This window comes from Platalea leucorodia (assembly GCF_965183815.1).
Source record: "Platalea leucorodia genome assembly, chromosome: 8".
NCBI lineage: Eukaryota > Metazoa > Chordata > Aves > Pelecaniformes > Threskiornithidae > Platalea > Platalea leucorodia.
Genome location: NC_138830.1, coordinates 28165572 through 28183664, shown reverse-complemented (window position 1 = coordinate 28183664; position 18093 = coordinate 28165572). Strand labels below are relative to the sequence as shown.

Here is an 18093-nt window from a genome sequence, read left to right as displayed (position 1 = left end):
ACTCAACACATTTGCCTGGCAAAAGTGCAAAGAAAGCACAAGGAAAATGTTGAATTAGTGTTCCCTCTCCTGCTGCGGGTCCCTCCAGCAAGGGCCAGAACTATTTCATACACCATAACCTGCAGTGCAGTCCAGCAAAGGAAGTCGAACCTAAACTCCTGTTCAAAGAAATCACAACTGATTTCTTGAACATAACTGGTCTTTGGAAGCCAGTGAGAAAGCAACAAAACTGCTCTCCTTCAAAGGAGAAGCTTGCTTTGCCTGCTACATTCCCACTGTTGGCCACACAGGATGGAAAAGCTAACCCAAAATCTTTAAGTCTAGTCCTCAAATACAAGGCAATTTTATTAATATTGCCAAATTTATCACTGACACCACAGCTCCATGACAACTCACAGGAAAACAAAAACAAAATAAAATCTTTATTTTAGGGTCTGCTATGATTTTTTATTTCTATCCCAAGCAAACTACTGAACCATAAAGGGCTGATGCAACTTTAAACCAGAAAAAAAACCCAGAGTTACAGACTCATTACTAATTCATCCTGGCTGAAGCTGCATACCAGCAGCTGCTGCCTCTCTCAATTAACAGCAAATATTGAACAGTATTGTCATTTAACGGTGTTTACTGCCTGCTGCCCTGTCCGCTGTCACATTTTCAAAGCATTCTGGCACAATTTAAAGTATCAACATTAATAAACAGAGCTTAGTTTAACCCCTTATGTATCAGCAGAGTTCACAGCAGAAGTGCTTTACTCACTTCATACATTCATTAGGTGTTCGGCAATAGCTGAAGCCCAAAGATGCAAGGTGCCACCAAAACGGTACTTGTAATTCAGAGGCCCACAGGGTGCTTGGCTTCCGCAGAGGTCTGAGAACAAGTGTGAAAAATGATGAGAGTATCTCCAGCAGAGCAGCGCTTTTCAGAAATGAATGCCAAAAAGATGAAACAAAAGAGGAGAAAAAGGAGGGGACTGCACATTCGGCCTCTGTTGCTGAAGATTTTAAAACAAAAACAAAAACAAACAAACAAAAAAAAAACAACTGGGAAAAAAAAATCAAGATACAGCCATTCTGTGGGGAGATCAGACTGATGATGTGATTCTTGATGACCCCATCTCTGCACAGGGAAGTCAAAAGAGCCCACATTTACACCTTGTCTTCCTACCCTCTAGTGTGCCCACAGCCATGCTGCCTTTTGGACAGACTGATTTCGAAGCCAATGATTATACAAACAATGCAATCAGAGCAAGCAACTGGAAACAATGCACTTCTCCCACAATGTCTCCGCAGGTACTTCAGTGGCCTACTTGCTCTGTAGTGTCAAGTTTGCTGGAAGCCACTTATGTACAAACGACTGTACATATTTTATATTTCATTTACATGATGTGTTCGCAGCGAATCAACGGGCAGTAGCATCTCAGAGGCTCTCCTATGAGCTTACTGCCAACTGGGCAAGGGCCAACATGTGTCTACCAGCGGCCTAGAGAAGAGAAGGGATGCTGAGCCAGCCAAATTAGACTGCAAGGTGCACACTGGCAATTTAGACACTATGTGAAAAGATCAAGCAGCTTCTGGATGGAATTCATTACAGCAAAAGCTAGAATAACACCATTCAAGCTGACATTGAAATTGGAAGAATTCACTTATTTCTGAGGTATTGGACCTTTGTACTGGGCCTTCTGCAGAGACAACTGCATTGTAAGCATGGGAGCTCCAAGGAATGATGCTCTCATGGACATGTCAAACATGCAAGGGAATGGCTTTGCAAACTGGGCAGGTAAAAGTAGTCTCAGGATCTGGCCAGGGCCTTCTGAGCTTCTGCAAGTATACTCTTCTTGGTTTAGCTCATTTGGCTGCAAGTCCACTCATTTTCTCAGGTACCCTCTATCTGTATCTTAGGCAACTCTAATACCCAGTCTGGTTTGTTAGGAGAACTCATTCCCTCTAGGTTCCTCCACCACCTTTGTGCCGATAGAGTCTGAGGTCTTCAGATATATTAGGTGATATGACTAATACCTGCCATCTGTTCATTGTTACCTTCTCTCTCTCCTCTCCTGAAGAGGAGTCATCAGTGAAGTGCTTGTTCTACTTGATCTATTTTAGGAGCGTGGGCTTTTAGCATCCATGCAGCGCTGTTTTAAGCTAAAAAAGTTGAACCAAAGAAGTAGACCATGCTCTTGCAGGGAAGACCGAGCACTTGCAACATCCCTTAGGCCCTGTAAAAGTCTCTCACTAGGCCCAGAAACAACTCTCTCTTCTGCAAAAGTTATCTTCGCTTTCAGCATGCCCAAGAAACAGAACCACTGCCCAGGTTTCACTCCAGGCTTCAGGCCACAGAAGAGCCTGAGGATAAGATCCAGGCCTTTGAAGGTACCTGACTGCTCTCCACAGAAACCAAGCCAGTCAACACAGCTTATGGCGTCAGTAGGTAAAATGCTGCAGCACTGTGTTAACCTGGTTTGAGGAATAAGGAGCTCCTACTCAATTACCCCACCTTAGTATAGACCACTGAAAACAGAATAAGGTACAAATAACTGAGGCCAGATCTCTGCCCATCAGACTGGGATGAAATCTTCCAACTCACAGGGAATATTAAGTATTACTTATGCCGACAGCTACTCCCCATAAGTTATGTTTAAGGAAAAAACAAACTGGATGCATAAAGGAAAGATAGCCTGGAAGGGAGAGAGGCCAATACAGGATAATTTCACTGTATCTCTTGCAGGAGCTGTGTCAAAGTGCAAAGAAGAAATCATCACACTGTAGGAGCCTGAAAGACTTGAGATGGAGCAGTGAGGAGTCTCTGGCTCCATAAATGTTTAATTTGAGCAAAGCAGCAGATTTTTAGTAAGCATAGTTCTTTTGCTGCTGAAATGCACACTCCTGCTTTGATTTCTAAATGACACAAAGTGAAAACATAAGTATAAAAATAAAATAGGAGAAAAAGAACAGGGAGATTTTTATACCTGGCACTACAGATGCAGCATGCACAAGCCAGCAACCTACTCAGCTCTCTCCCTTCACTACTGCACAACACAGCAGCACAAGGGTTAGCAACATATACAGAGCTCTGAAGTAGGTACCTCAATTTCACAGCTTTGACAGTTCGACACAATGCTGGGGATAACATCACCTGAGAACAAGACCTATTGCACCGCACCTTAGAAAACAGCAAGTGCTGCAAATCTCTGATTAAAAGCAGCATGTTGCCTGCTAAGAAAAATGTGAAACTGTAGAACCAGAGAATGAAGATGCATGTGGAAATACTGAAGAACATGAAGCCACAGAGTCCTGGAAACAGAGAAGGGACCCACCTGGAACTGATCCTCTTGCAACACTTTCCCTAAAAGAAGGGCTGATTTTCTATCTGTACTGTTTCCCTTGCAAATAAAACCCATCAGCAAGGATCACTCCTTCCCCATCATTTCCTTGAGTTATTCCCATCCCACTCTAAACAGTAAGTTCAGACTGGTTAAATAAATTTGTGAGGGGAGAAAAGTTGCTAATTAGTGTTTCTTCCTGCCTAAAATGCAAGATCCCAAAAGATAAATTAATGCACTCCATGACCCCTATGAGATCTCCACCTCCATTTTTCTTCCTTTTCCTGCTCTCTACCTACCCCAGACTGTCACCTGATCACCATTATCTGCTTATTTCCCCTCCACCTTCAGAGAGGAGCCTATTTCCTTTCCCTATTTATATCTTTCTCATCTCAAACTGAATTCTTTTTCCTGCTTCTATGACCACTTGGTGAAATTCATACAACTACCTCTCTCTCTCTCCTCTGCCATCTCCACCAGCATATCTAGTCTTCCTTCTTGTCTCCAATTCTAAAGAGAAATGTAGCTTTGCTAAAAATGAAACACAAAGGTTTGAGTAGACCTAGACTTCACCCCAGCAGCATAACTGTATTTTATTAGAATTATGTCACTTATCCCAAGCCAGCTATCCCCGAGTACTGAATGGACAAGCATCAAATAAGAGCAGGAAAGCCCTTTGCTTAGCTTTCCTCACTTCCAATACGAGAGCCTCATATAGCTGAACACACTGGCAAGCTAGGAAATAGCAAACGACAAATGCTACAGAGCCTATTGAAATTTGTCCAGCCTCTGAAAAACCTCCACACAAGTGTAGGTCATCAATGAGTATAGGTTTTATCTTTTAAAAGTATGAACAGACTTAAAAACACATACACTAGTATTCTCATATTTTGCACTGTCCTCAAGGTTGGGAGTGTATTTTAGAAAGCAACCATGAGTTTCAGAAGCTCTTCCAACAAGTAGTTTTCTTCTCTCCTGAGGTAGTGGGGAAAAAAAAAAAATGAAGAAGCACAAACCCACAGCACAGCCTCAACTAAGGTACAAGGACACAATTAAATATTGCAAGTACACCCACATGAGAAGCCTTTTTTTCACAGCAATTAGCTGCTGGCAACAAACTTGCAAAGCCAAGACAGCACCTTGGGCTCTTCCACATACACCTGTCGTGGTTTAACCCCAGCCAGCAACTAAGCACCACCCAGCCACTCGCTCGCTCACTCCCCCTCCCCGGGTGGGATAGGGGAAATAATCAGAAGAGTAAAAGTGAGAAAACTCATGGGTTGAGATAAAGACAGTTTAATAGGTAAAGCAAAAGCTGTGTGCGCACAAGCAAACCAACACAAGGAATTCACTCACTACTTCCCACGGGCAGGCAGGTGTTCAGCCACCTCCAGGAAAGCAGGGCTCCATCACACATAGTGGTTACTTGGGAAGACAAACGCCATCACTCCGAACGTCCCCCCCTTCCTTCTTCTTCCCCAGCTTTATATGCCGAGCATGACGTCATATGGTACGGAATGTCCCTTTGGTCAGTTGGGGTCAGCTGTCCCGGCTGTGTCCCCTCCCAGCTTCCTGTGCACGCCCAGCCCCCTTGCTGGTGGGGTGGGGTGAGAAGCAGAAAAGGCCTTGACTCTGTGTAAGCACTGCTCAGCAATAACTAAAACATCCCTGTGTTATCAACACTGTTTTCAGCACAAATCCAAAACATAGCCCCCTACTAGCTACTATGAAGAAAATTAACTCTACCCCAGCCAAAACCAGCACACTCTCCACCCCTTATTCCATACCATTTACGTCATGCTCAGGTCTCACACTATCCAATACATTCTCATTACTCACCACCACCCTTCTCGTCCTTTGATAAAATACACAGATATCATTCTCTTAGTCTACGGACCACCCCTGTAAAATCCCTGTAAAATGTCCACTGAGTTCATTTAGTCCATGACTTGGGGCTCCATCTGTTATCGTGGTCACTCAGGACAAGAGAGGTAGTGTGTTGTGTGGAGTTACCGGCATCCAATCCAGCTCAGGTCAGGTCACTACTGCACTTGCACTGCTTCTTGTAAGGCTTGTCCTCCATTGGTTCGGGTGGTTCCTGCTACAGTAATTCCTATAACATCCAACTCAAATCACAGGTTACAACAATTTAAAGGTATTTCCATTACAATCTCCACCCCTGGTCCCTTTGGGCCAGGTTATACGGCTTAACATTGCAATGAACTCCTCCCCTTGCCCCTGCTCTGGCTTGGACTTATCCACAGACTGCAGTCCCTTAGGGGTTTACCTGCTCCAAGAGGAGCCTTATCTATAAGCCACAGTCTCTCCGGGAGTATACCTGCTGCAGCATAGACTTATCCACAGCCACAGTAACTTTGAGGTGCACCTGTTCCAGCGTGGCCTTCTTCATGGGCCACAATGCCTTCAGAGAGATACCTGCTCCAGCATGGCCTTACGCACAGCCACAGTCTCTTCTGCAGTAAACCTGCTCCAACATGGCTGTACCCATGGCTGCAGTCCCTCCGGGGGGGTACCTGCTCTGTCATGGTCTTATCCATGGCCACACACTTTGAGGTGCTCCAGCATGACCTCATGCACAGCCATTGATGCTTCAAAGTGTACCTGCTGCAGCATGGACTTATCCACAGCCACGGCTGCTTTAAGGTGTACCTTCTCCAGCATGGAGTTATCCTTGGGCCACAGTCCCTTCAGAGGTATACCTGCTGTGACACATACATAACCATGGCCACAGACACTTCGAGATGTACCTGCTCTGGCATGGGCTTATCACAGTCACAAACGCTTTGGGGTGTCCTGCTCCTGTGCGGACTCATCCACAGGTCACAGCCCCTTCAACTTGAGTTCATACTGGAGAAACTGGCTGCTCACAGCTTGGACAGGCATACTCTTTGCTGGGTAAAAAACTGGCTGGATGGCTGGGCCCAAAGAGTTGTGGTGAATGGAGTTAAATCCAGTTGGTGGACGGTGACAAGTGGTACTCCCTCAGTATTGGGGCCAGTTCTGTTCGATATCTTGATCGATGATCTGGACGAGGGGATTGAGTGCACCCTCAGTAAGTTTGCAGATGACACCAAGTTCGGTGGAAGTGTCGATCTGCTGGAGGGTTGGAAGGCTCTACAGAAGGATCTGGATAGGCTGGATCGATGGACCAAGGCTAGTTGTATGAGATTCAGTGCCGAGTCCTGCACTTGGGTCACAACAACCCCAAGCAATGCTACAGGCTTGAGGAAGAGTGGCTGGAGAGCTGTTCAGTGGAAAAGGACCTGGGGTTGCTGGTTGACAGCCACCTGAACATGAGCCAGCAGTGTGCCCAGGTGGCCAAGAAGACCAATAGCATCCTGGCTTGTATCAGGAATAGTGTGGCCAGCCGGACTAGGGCAGTGATCAACCCCCTGTCCTCAGCACTGGTGAGGCCACACCTCGAATACTGTGTTCGGTTTTGGACCCCTCACTACAAGAAGGACATTGAGGTGCTGGAGCGTGTCCAAAGAAGGGCAACAAGGCTGGTGAAGGGTCTAGAGAACAAGGCTTAAGAGGAGTGGCTGAGGGAACTGAGGTTCTTTAGCCTGGAGAAGAGGAGGCTGAGGGGAGACTTTATTGCTCTCTCAACTACCTGAAAGGAGGTTGTAGCGAGGTGGGGGTCAGTCTCTTCTCCCCAGTAACAAGCAATAGGCAAGAGGAAATGGCCTCAAGTTGTGCCAGGGGAGGTATAGATTGGATACCAGGAAAAATTTCTTCACCGAAAGGGTTGTCAAGCTTTGGAACAGGCTGCCCAGGGAAGTGGTTAAGTCCCCATCCCTGAAGGTATTTAAAACACATGTAGATGTGACGCTTAGGGACATGGTTTAGTGGCGGACTTGGCAGTCCTAGGTTAACAGTTGGACTTGATGATCTCTTTAGGTCTCTTCCAACCTAAACACTTCTATAATTCTATGATTTCTCCTTGCAGAACAGTGACCTTTGCAGGCCTCTGGAGAAAGAAGCCAAATCCAATACTAAAAATGTACAGATGACAACTAAAATGCTGGTATGCCATGCTACTCAAATGACAGAAAACATTAAATATTTACATTGACACATTATGATATGATTCTACTATAATTGCAATGTCCTATAACACAATCATGCTGTTTTTTCTTATGAGAAAATCTCTCTTACTCTGAATACAAGATAGATGGCACTGAGAAAGTGAAACAGTTATCCCATATCTTACCAAACACTGGTTGATGACCTCGCCCTCATACAAAGGCTGCAGAAGGGAGAACAGTCCAAGAAAGCAGTTCTCAGACAGACTCACAAAACACCACCAGGAGACTCAGCCTTACTCATACTTTGTGACATTCAACTACAGGGAGGATCCCTCCTTGCTAGGATCAAGGTGACCATGGTTACTCCCCGTATCAGGACCCTCTGTCTCAGAAGAAAGCACAGATACGTCAAGTAGTTTAAGCCATAGCTATGCAAAACCTTTTGCAGTGTTTCTTAGGCAACCAGTAAAAGCTAACAGCCACCACCAGAGCTATATTTTACATCTTATTTCTCACTGAAGAGCCAAAAGGAAGCCTCCCTACATCTCCAGCTGACAACAGCAGCAGTAGCCACATTCTTCCAGGACAGAACCAGCTGTAAATACTGGCTGAAAACATTTATTCCCATTGGGGACTGGTAACTGTCTTTAATTGCTGGCAGCAGTTGGGGGCCAGTGGAGTCTCTCTTGTGCCAAACAGCAGACAAAACAAAAAAACAAAAAAATGATTGCACCTTGCGTATACCACAATACCTGAATCTGCGTAGCTTTGAAGGGGCCACTGTGTCTGTGTTTAGGCTGAAAGCAAAAAAATATTTTAGAACAGCTATACCCAACTACTAAAGCTACTTAAAAGCAAAATGACTGGAAACATGCTCTGTCTTTTATGTCGCAGATTCAAGAGTGAGGAAATACCACATAAAGGTATATGACCAAAGCATCAGAGGTGAAACACAGGCCTGCAGACCTCCACATGGACAGTGATCCTAATCAAGATTTTTCTATCAGTTTAACAACACTGATAAAGTTCACTCCAAAAATGCAATCCCAGCTTGCTAGGAATGCGTTTCTGACTGAGCACAGTTAGTAAAATACACACCATGAACAGAAAATACAGGTTAAACAATGCTCTCTCTGTGTGTGAAGTTCAGCCATATCAATAGACTGTCAGACATTTTTCCCCATTTTCTTCAACCAGAAAGGGTTCAGGAGTTCATTTAAGTTTTTCATAAGAAATTCTTCACACAAGCTGATCAATATAAAGCAGTTTTTGGAAAAAAACTATTAAAGTTCTATTGTGGGACATTTTTTCTACTCCTACCAGGTATCTGTGTAAGCTGCATTGCAAACCTGAAGGTAAAAGCTACATGCTAACATGGATTTGTTGACTGTCCCCAGGAAGACCAAGAAAACAGTAAAAGGAGCATTCAGAAAGAAGGCTGAAAGACAACTCGGTACGCCTTGTGAAGACTACACCAACGTTTCTGCAGGAGAAGATTTCTGGCTGGGATATAAATACAAAATAATACTTGAGAAACTGTCCTGTTCATCTGCTGAAGAACTGCTAGTCATTATATAGGAGGGTGACAAGTTGAATTTATAACCTGGTGAACTTTAAGGCTGAAGAGATGGAGCACAATAGCAGGTGGCCTTTGATATCAAGGTCTTTGCTATTGCAGCTTCAGTACATACGCTCTTGCTCCAGGAAATCACTTGATCTCTCATGATTCCCAGAAAGACCAAATTCTACCTCAGAGATTGAACAAAGCTCAGGAAATATTTTCTCTCAAAAAAAATCTTGAAAACATGAAGCAATCGGAATGATGCGGCTTTTTTCTCCAGCCAAGTGCCCAAGGTAACAAAGGTAATCAAGATAAAGGCACAAAATAAGACTTCGACTGTAGATGATTAGTGCCTAATACAGGTATGATTTTTCTAGGTTGGATTTTGTGAATATAATCATCTGAGATGACATGAAGGACAATTTTCTTTAGCACATTAGAAGAGCTTGCTGAGAAGGAAAGAACACTTAATGCTCACTTCTGCCTCCCCTTTGGGTTTGCCTTGTATCTTCTTCTGTGTAAGAAACAGGTTGATCAAACTTCTTTCTTCCCATATGCCTCATTGGGAAGCATTACAGAAATAGCCTCATTGCTCTGAATAGTTGAAGAGCAAATGTGTTGTACAGATAATGAATCTCAACTACATGGGAGGATACGTATTTTAACCTGAGAACCACAGAAACTAACCTTGAAGCTGAAAAAGGTAGACCAGGGAGAGTGAGAGAGGGGACCCAAGTGTGAGAGCAGTTTCTCATGCTCTAAACGGATTATCAGTTCAGAACAAGGAAACACAGGCAGTGGAAGTCTGTTGCCTAGACCTTGTATTACCTCCTGCAGGCCTAAACACATTGGTGTATCTTCTTGTTCTGGTAAGAGTATGACACAGAAAATCCCTAAAATGGGCTAAGGGTAGGACAGAACAAGCAAATTAGTTGCTCAGGACTATTATATTCAAAACCCATTTGTAGAAACCCATTGACGAGAATATCTTTTCCTTTAGTGAAGAGCCCCATCATTTCTTCTAACAGTAGTCTATTGATTGTTGACTAGGACTAGAAGGCTGACAGCCAAGAAGCATAGTGGTCACTAGTCGTGGCTACTGAGCAAACTGCCTTCACATATGCAGCCACATGTGGGGCTGTTGTCTAATACCTGGCCTTCTACATTACACCCTTTCATTCCTTCCAGTTGTCTTGTTACACTCACGCTTCAAAAAGAGACTAGAAATTCTGCTTACTGAGTGTAACTCCCAGTATGTCACTACAGGTTGTTGCAATGAGAAAGTTACAGATAGCTCTCACACAAGCCCACCTTTCAAGCTCCTGGTCCTTATTCAAGGGAATATGCTGCTCAGAAATTTTACTTCTATTGCGGTATCACAATCAAGTATCTCAACACATGGCAGGAGAAAAATATAATACCTTAGGAAAAGGAGGTGAGAAAGGCACATTAAGAAGTACTTGATGTCACTCCGCCAAACATTTAAGTATCAGCTAGACAGTGAAAGGGGTTTAGTAGAGTTTCTTAGCTGCTGTGCCTTCCCTGCTCCCAGCATCAGGGGAAGCAAAGCCATCAGATCATGGTAGGTCTCCTGTGTAGCCACTGTAGTGCCATTTGGTGGTACTAGGCTGGAGAAAAATGACTCGTAATGGCACAAGCTTGATAACAGAGAAGAAGCCTTTCTTGACAAACATGCAGGTCAAAGAAAATCACATACTCCTTTGACCTGCACATCTTACTGCAACTACTCATACAGTTTGCTTTTTTTTTCTTTTTTTAAAGCACCAGGAAGAGTGAAAATCATTCCTAATCCACTTATACACTTTGGCAACATTAGCCTATTTTCTATTTTCACTGGTAACTGCTACTCACTCTTCTCCCTTTCTAACTTCTGGTACAATTGTGTATTCTCCCCTCTCACTAGCAAGAGTGAGAGCTGACACTTCCCTCACCGTTTTCTCCCCTCTTGTTGAAACCTTATTTCCACTGCTCTAATAGTTCTTGACTTAACTGGGACAAGGAAAATTATTCTGGGCTTCTCTGTCCTAGCAGTTAGGCTAGTCTGTATTAACCATCCAGAGTACTGAAAAATCACACTGAAGCCCCAGGCAACCATTCTAACACTCCCTGAAATTCATGGTTTAATAGAATTGTCCATTCTTACTGGACATGTCTATAGCCATATATAGATGTACTTTCTTTTTGCATAAAAATCCTTCAGTGTTAATAAAATTCAGAAAATTCTCTTCACTGCTACACATAGCAAAGTTCACTTAACAGCATTCATTCCAAGAGGTCCCAATAAGCTAAATTTCTACCCAACATTAAAACATACCTATTTCTTAGGCAAGATGTTTTTTTCCCATCTTTTTTAAAAAATATGCAGAAGCATTAATAAAACTTAAGAATAGAAGTCATAATGAATATCACACACTAATAAAATATAGAATTGTATCTACTAGTTTAGGCATGAAACCGAAAGACCTGACTTTCAAAAGCTGGCTACAGTGCTGCTCCCTCGGCCTGTCTTAATCTAGGCTAGCACACCCACCTCCCCAAAAATGGAGGGGAGGAATTTTTAAGTAGGCAGGGTATACTCTTCTCAAACTCTGACTTTAACTTCATATCATCCAATGCCCAATATCAATACCATTGCATCAACTTTTTTTTTTTAAAGGATGCAAAGTACAACCCCATTTTTCACAGCAATGTAATTAAGAATTCCGTTCAACTCAACTACAGCAGTAGCAGTTTTCAAACTACAACATGTGTACCTCTGAAGATATGAGCTCTTTTCAGAGTAAACCAAAATGAAAAACTGCAGTGGCATACATCCTAACTCCATTACAGAGCCTTGCCACTTCTGGTGCAGAAACAATAAAGTGAAGCTTTCTTTTATATACTGTGAGAAAGCAAATTCCTTGCATTTTTCAGATGGCACTTCCCATAAATTGCCAATCATTTTAAATGCAAGAGACAGCATGCTAGATAAATGTATCATAACTTTCTAGAAGAAAAGTGCATCCAGAAAAGCCTTTCCTTTGAGTCACATTACCTAAGTTTTGAAACTCTTCTCTCAGGCAAAATCAGGGCTGGTTTCAATTTCCTGGAGTCTATACCTGAAACAACCAACCATGATTCGAGTTCACCACTAAGTTACGCTGTTCAGGTTCTCAGTGCACAATACTCCCCCATCCACAAGCAAGGAATTAAGCACCAGCTCATTTTGCCATCTTCACTTTGCCCATCCTGACGCTGGAAACAGAGTGCTGGCCGAAGGCTGATATCAGTACAGGGCAGAGCAAATAAAGATACCAGTATAATCACTTCTTAGATACATCAGCCAGTGCAAGCACAGCTGTCTAGAAAAGATACAGCGGAGAAGCAGGAATGTACCAAAGCATAAGTAGGAGTTACTGTTAGACCTGAAATTACACAGACTGAGAATACAATATCCTCTGCTACTGCTGCAACACTTTGTCAAGCAAACATTAAAGCATCCTCTTAACTGCCATCTCAGGAGAAAACACAACCAATTTAAAAGCACACAGCTCTGTTCTTCAAATACTACAGAAACATTACAAAGTAACAGCACACGCACTATCAGTTTTTGGGTGTTAAACTATGCACACTCAGTTTTTACTTCAGAAGTCACAGCTACAATGGACAATGCAAACACACACTCCATTTGATGCACCTGCATCTATCCTAACTCCCCCACCATCAGCACAGGAACAGAACACTTTTAGGTACCTGCCAGCAGCAGGCTTCAGTTTGCATACAGATCCCTGTCACGAACTAATGAAACAGTCCCCAGCACCGTGAGCTGCCACACTCGCCACCTCTTCTACAAGACCCCTTTGGGAGAATGAACTGGCAGCCCTTACTGTGATAAAGACTAGGTCAGCTCAACTTAAACACAGAGAAGGACTGGCAACTGAAGCTCTCCCCAGCCTCCCTTGCCATTAGCAAATACACAGTATAGCACACTGGTACATCCATTGGATCAGCAAGTGGGTTTGGGTGGGGCTTTTTGGCTTTATTTTATTTTTGGTTTTGTTTTTTTTTTTTTTCTAATCTCAGCAGTATTGTGTCTAGTAGTGTTTACAGGAGACACCATTTCTCTCCATTTTCATAAAGAATTATGATCCTCTCACAAAAAGGTATTCAACTGTATTTGCAAAGATATGTGCACAGTGCTGAAGTCTGAAATGCTCCAGCTTATTGCAAGCCTTTTTTTGATCCATGTATTTCATGATTTCAGCCAGCCCTGTTCGGATTCGGCACAGCTGATTTTCTGGCGGTGCAGGCATATTCTAGGTGAAGTGTGATACAAAGCTTGGCATGAGGTGCCGCGCACCCGCTCAGAGCCACTACGTCAAAACCTCTGTGACACAGCGCTTCAAAGATAGGAACAAAAACTTTAAACCAAGTTACCACGTTCGTAGATGAAATAGCGGCTGAGATTGCCTGCACTTGCCTTCACAGGCTGTGACTTTAATTGGAGCATGCTGGAGTGCATTAATAACAATTTTAGAAAGACCAATATCGACTTAATTTATTTTTCCAAAGCCTTTCTCTGCCCTCATCTTCACTGACTACATGCCAGAGAAAGGTCAAAATAGCTTAATTTTCTTCTGCACTGGACAAAAAGGCATGAAGAACAGCCAGTAAATTTAGCTTATTTCATTTTCACTGTGGCTTAAGAAGAATAGAAGGAATTTACTATCATCAAATTGACTCCAGCATAACCTGGCTGCTTTTATCAAGGTTGCGTAAATTAAAAAGATAAGACCAGAACTCCACTTTGCTTGAGATTAAAAAGATGCATCAACTCAAAAGACAGTGTTTAGATTTCAAGGAAAAATAAATTGTGATAACATATCTGAACACAGGAGTTGAGCACCTTTCTGAAGACAGCTATTTCAAAATAACAGATAATGCAATGCTGATGCACCAGAGAATGGAGACCATGCCAAGTGCTAAATGAACTAAGTAAAAGTTTACCATCGACCTTATCATTAATGCTAAACTTCTCCTTTACTTGGGAGCATTATTTTAATAGAAATGCAATTCTGTTTCAAGATGGCAAGTGTAATGTGCTTGAGAAACATTATCTTCTTATTTGGTAAGGCAACATGCAGACAAATAATGCTACCTGGCAAATTTACAATGAATTGAATGCTGCACCTCTTTTATACTAATCAGTATCTAATCATTACACATGATCATAATGTAATTAAATATTTTTTTAAATACATCCACACAATATTTAAATGTAGGAAAAATATACCATAAAAATAGAATTGTTTTACTTGGTAAGCTGGAAAAAACACCACAGGAATATGAAGCAATACCACCTGTTCACCTTAAATGTGATAAAAGGTTTTTAGTTTATTCTCTTAACTAAATGACAACTTGATGTGCTCTGCTTACCAAAACTGATTTTCTTAATAGCAGATCTTAATAAAAGTGTGCAGTGGCTTTCAGTCTGGACACTTATTCTCTAACAAAAGTGGGGTGCAGACTCCTCCTGGCACAGTGAGGTCCCAGATCAGGAATTCCTGAAGTTTTGTTCATGGAGAGTTAATTGCGGTGCAGTGGCTGTGTAAAAGAGCTCTAAGAACAGCAAGCCTCAGGCTGATGTTGATAGTACAGCCTCCTTTGCCATTAAGTGAATCCTATCAGTCCCCAGCAGTAATATTTCACATCCAGTTGAAGCAAAACAAATGATTCCCAACACAGCAAATGAAACATCAAAAAAAAAGCCTGCGTACATCTAGCAACCAAGCTGTCAAATCCACTGCTGTAACATTGACAACAGCTATAAACTGAATGTGAGGATGAATCTGATGGATCTTCCTCTAGGAAATTTGGTGTGTCTCAGGCTGCTTACACTACTTGTACCACAACTAAGTTGCATCTATTGTGCTTTCAGTTTATAACATGAAACCCTCAAGATCTCCAGAAAAAAAAAGAGATAATGATTAGCCGGACTTCTTTAAGCATCTCTAGGGATAGCTGGAAGAGCTCCCCTTGGCAGAAGGGGATAAGCAATGCCCTGAAGACAGTATCAGTAAAAGCAAAGGAGTATCTAAAAGTTTATGCAGTTCTCCTCCACAGCTCTTGTCTCTAGTGGCCTGGATAGCTCCCCCAAAATGGTCTCAGCCATCCAGCACTGGAAATGTTCCCTCTCCCAGAGAAAGTAAGGATGGCAACTGATTCTGGCTGGGCAGTATCATCCAGTTTGTGAATCTTTGCCCAAGGTTCCAACTGTCCGTATTTAGTCAAGATTCAGGTTAAATTGGTGGCAAATTTTTCTCCCAATGAGACAAGAATTTAATCCAGAAATGCTGGGGCATTTTCATATCCCACGAGCCCACAAGTGATGACATATCAGGGACAGACAGGCAAGGGAGAGAAGCTAACAGGGATCCCTATGCCTATCCAAGGTCTTACACTTACGATAAAAGCCTGCTACAGTCTAATCAATATGAAAAATGGACACAAATCCAGAGTCTCAGCAAAACCCAGTGGTTATCCAATACCTGAATGTGTGCACACTGGAAGCCAGCCTTATAGTACCTGGGTGGGCCAGCAGATAACATGCCCTATTCCTTCCCTAGTAGCGCTTCCCAGTGAGCACAAATACTTGAAGTGCCCTGTCGCCCCCATGTAAGCTGCAAATCTCCTCTTCAAGGAGACAGCAGCATATCATCGTTACTCAGACACCCTTTGGGTGCAGCAGCTGCCAGAGAAGCACAGACCTCCAGTCCTAAAGCCTGATCTGCAGCAGCCAGCTGTCCTTAAAGGCAGTCAAGCAAGAATGAACTGCTGGCACCTCCTGCTCTAGTAACAGCTCTGAACACAGTGTGCTCTGTGCTCCCACGGGAAGCCAGAGATGCACTTCCTCCGGTGCCCTGTCCTGCAGGAGGGATGCAATCAGAGCAGGCACCAGATCCAGCTTGCAGGCCATCTGGCAAACCACAATGCCGCCTCTGATCAAGAGGAGGCTTTGAGCCAAGAATCAGTACCAACTGTTTTACTGGAAACACCTCCAAATATTTTCCAGCTACCATTGAAAATATATCCTCTAACAAGGCTGGAACAGCTACTAGCTCCAATGGAGGTCTCTCTCTGCAACTGCACACCCTGAGAAGACACTGTACTGACAAAATCTGCTGGGGTTGTGACAGCACCTAAGAAATCAGCAAGTCAACAATAAGCAAGAAATAGGAGCACATACTCAGAGCAGACAGTATCAGGAATTCCAGCACTGCCTGATATTTACTTAATGGCTCATACAGAGGAGCCTACATCCATTCATGCTTACTGACCAGTATGTGAACAGGTAATAGAAGAGCTTATGAAATCACTGGGAGCTCAGCTCTTCCTGACCTCAGAGAACAAAGAAGCTTTATAGCAGCAAAATATCCTCTTTCCACTCTCCCTCTTTCTTTACCCTGTTGCACAATGTTTCTGCACAGATTAAAGCTGCACTTTTCACAATATGTGAAAGCAGAAGAAAGAGTGTATTTCTGTTCATCCACTTGAACAGAAAAGGACAGACTACACCAGAATAAATATTTCCAAGTGAGATTCCCTAGTTCTCAATATTTTTTTGGCAAAAGGGTTCACAGATAACACCTTTACCTTCAAAACATCCTTCATCCACACATGAATAGCATGTGGTATAACTACAGACTTCTGCAATCACTCAAACATCACAAGAACTTTTTAATATTGGAGATTATTATACAGATAGCTATTTGTGCAGAATTCATAGACCGCACTTAAAATATCCTTCCCTCAAAAAACAACTGAAGATCATTACACAAATACATAACCATTCACAGCCTCTTTATATGTAAGGAACGCATAATATAGAAGAAACTATGGCTCTCCAAAATCTACAAGCATGTTATGAATGTTTAGACGGCAAACACAGTACAGCTAAAAATTGTTATTTTTTCCATATACATGGAAAACGCTCAACTTACAGATCTTGGAACACATCCTACTTTTCCATAGCATTAGATTAGCTTCCACATTATTAGGTAGAAAGTGTGAAACATCAATAGCAAGTGCCTATTTAAAGTCTTCCAGGAGTTCTCAGTGTCTAACTACATATAACAAAAGACACTCAAAATCCAATTGTCCCAGCTGACAAAAAAAAGATATTCAGTTGACCTCAGTTTGTACTTTTGAACACTTCAATATTACTTTTCCCCACACGTAGCCATAAGGAACACCCAGAGCAACACACTTATAATTAACGAAAAATGAATCAGAAACAAAGCTGCTGATTCAGGAACAGGGACCCAGTACTGCAAATCACTTTCATACATGACTAATTTTCCATAGAGAAGTCCCACGGCTCTTATGTATATAAATTAAGTTACTCATACATCTTCCCAAAACATTCCACAGCTCATCCTATTGAATTTGAAAAGGACACTTGGAAAACACAGGCAACTAGTCAATACAAGAAAACTTTTTAGAACTTAGTAATACCTTTTGGTTTGGAGGTTTCAGGTTTCCATCCCTTTTATGCAGAATTGTGCAGATTATACCAGAGAGCAAATAGCACAAATGAATGTGAACAGTATTTCTCTTTCCAGCTACAAGTCTTTTCTTCCTCCAGTGGTAAGGCCCCCTGACATTGCATCACCTCCTATCTCTGTCAGGTCATGAGAGGCTCATCAGCACTACCACATATACGAACATTTAACTCACGTGGATAATGAGACGCAGCTTCAAATCTGCAAAAACACAGGACAATCGAGTTCAGTGGAGGCTGAATTTCTACCAGGCCTTTTTCCTCACACCGAAAAGGATTTGCGCACAAGAGGCCTGTGACTCCAATGCTGGACATTTTAGAACAATTGCTGAGCAGACAGAATGACAATTGACAACCACCTACACCTATTTTTCACCATTTACACTCCACTATTAGCTTTGAGTTCATAGGTGCTAGGTTGTTCATACCAAAAAATAGAAAAATTAATTATCAGTAAAGTAACCAACAGAAAAGCAAATTTATTAGCCTAATTAAAAATCAGAATTAACGCTGCTAAGCAGGCAAACTTAGGCTTACATAGGTGCATGGCTTCCTTTTATATGTTATTTATTAAAGTGACAGTAAAGTCTAAAACAAGATA

At 42.5% G+C, this 18093-nt stretch overlaps 1 protein-coding gene across 20 annotated transcripts in view; it reads right to left on the bottom strand.

The window, feature by feature from the left end:
* Nucleotides 1–18093, bottom strand: part of MAP3K13 (mitogen-activated protein kinase kinase kinase 13) — an 83979-nt gene that overhangs the window by 56261 nt on the left and 9625 nt on the right. For 9 of the 20 annotated variants that reach the window (XM_082319786.1, XM_082319790.1, XM_082319787.1 and 6 more), the window contains exons 3-4: nt 17447–17694; nt 760–8168 (exon numbers count right to left, since the gene is read on the bottom strand). The exons of 3 other annotated variants lie outside the window; for them this stretch is intronic. The gene's annotated coding sequence lies outside the window, so the exon portion shown is untranslated. The remainder of the gene's footprint in view (nt 1–759; nt 8169–17446; nt 17695–18093) is intronic. 8 more of the 20 variants (XM_082319776.1, XM_082319779.1, XM_082319777.1 and 5 more) reach the window with 6 other exon arrangements.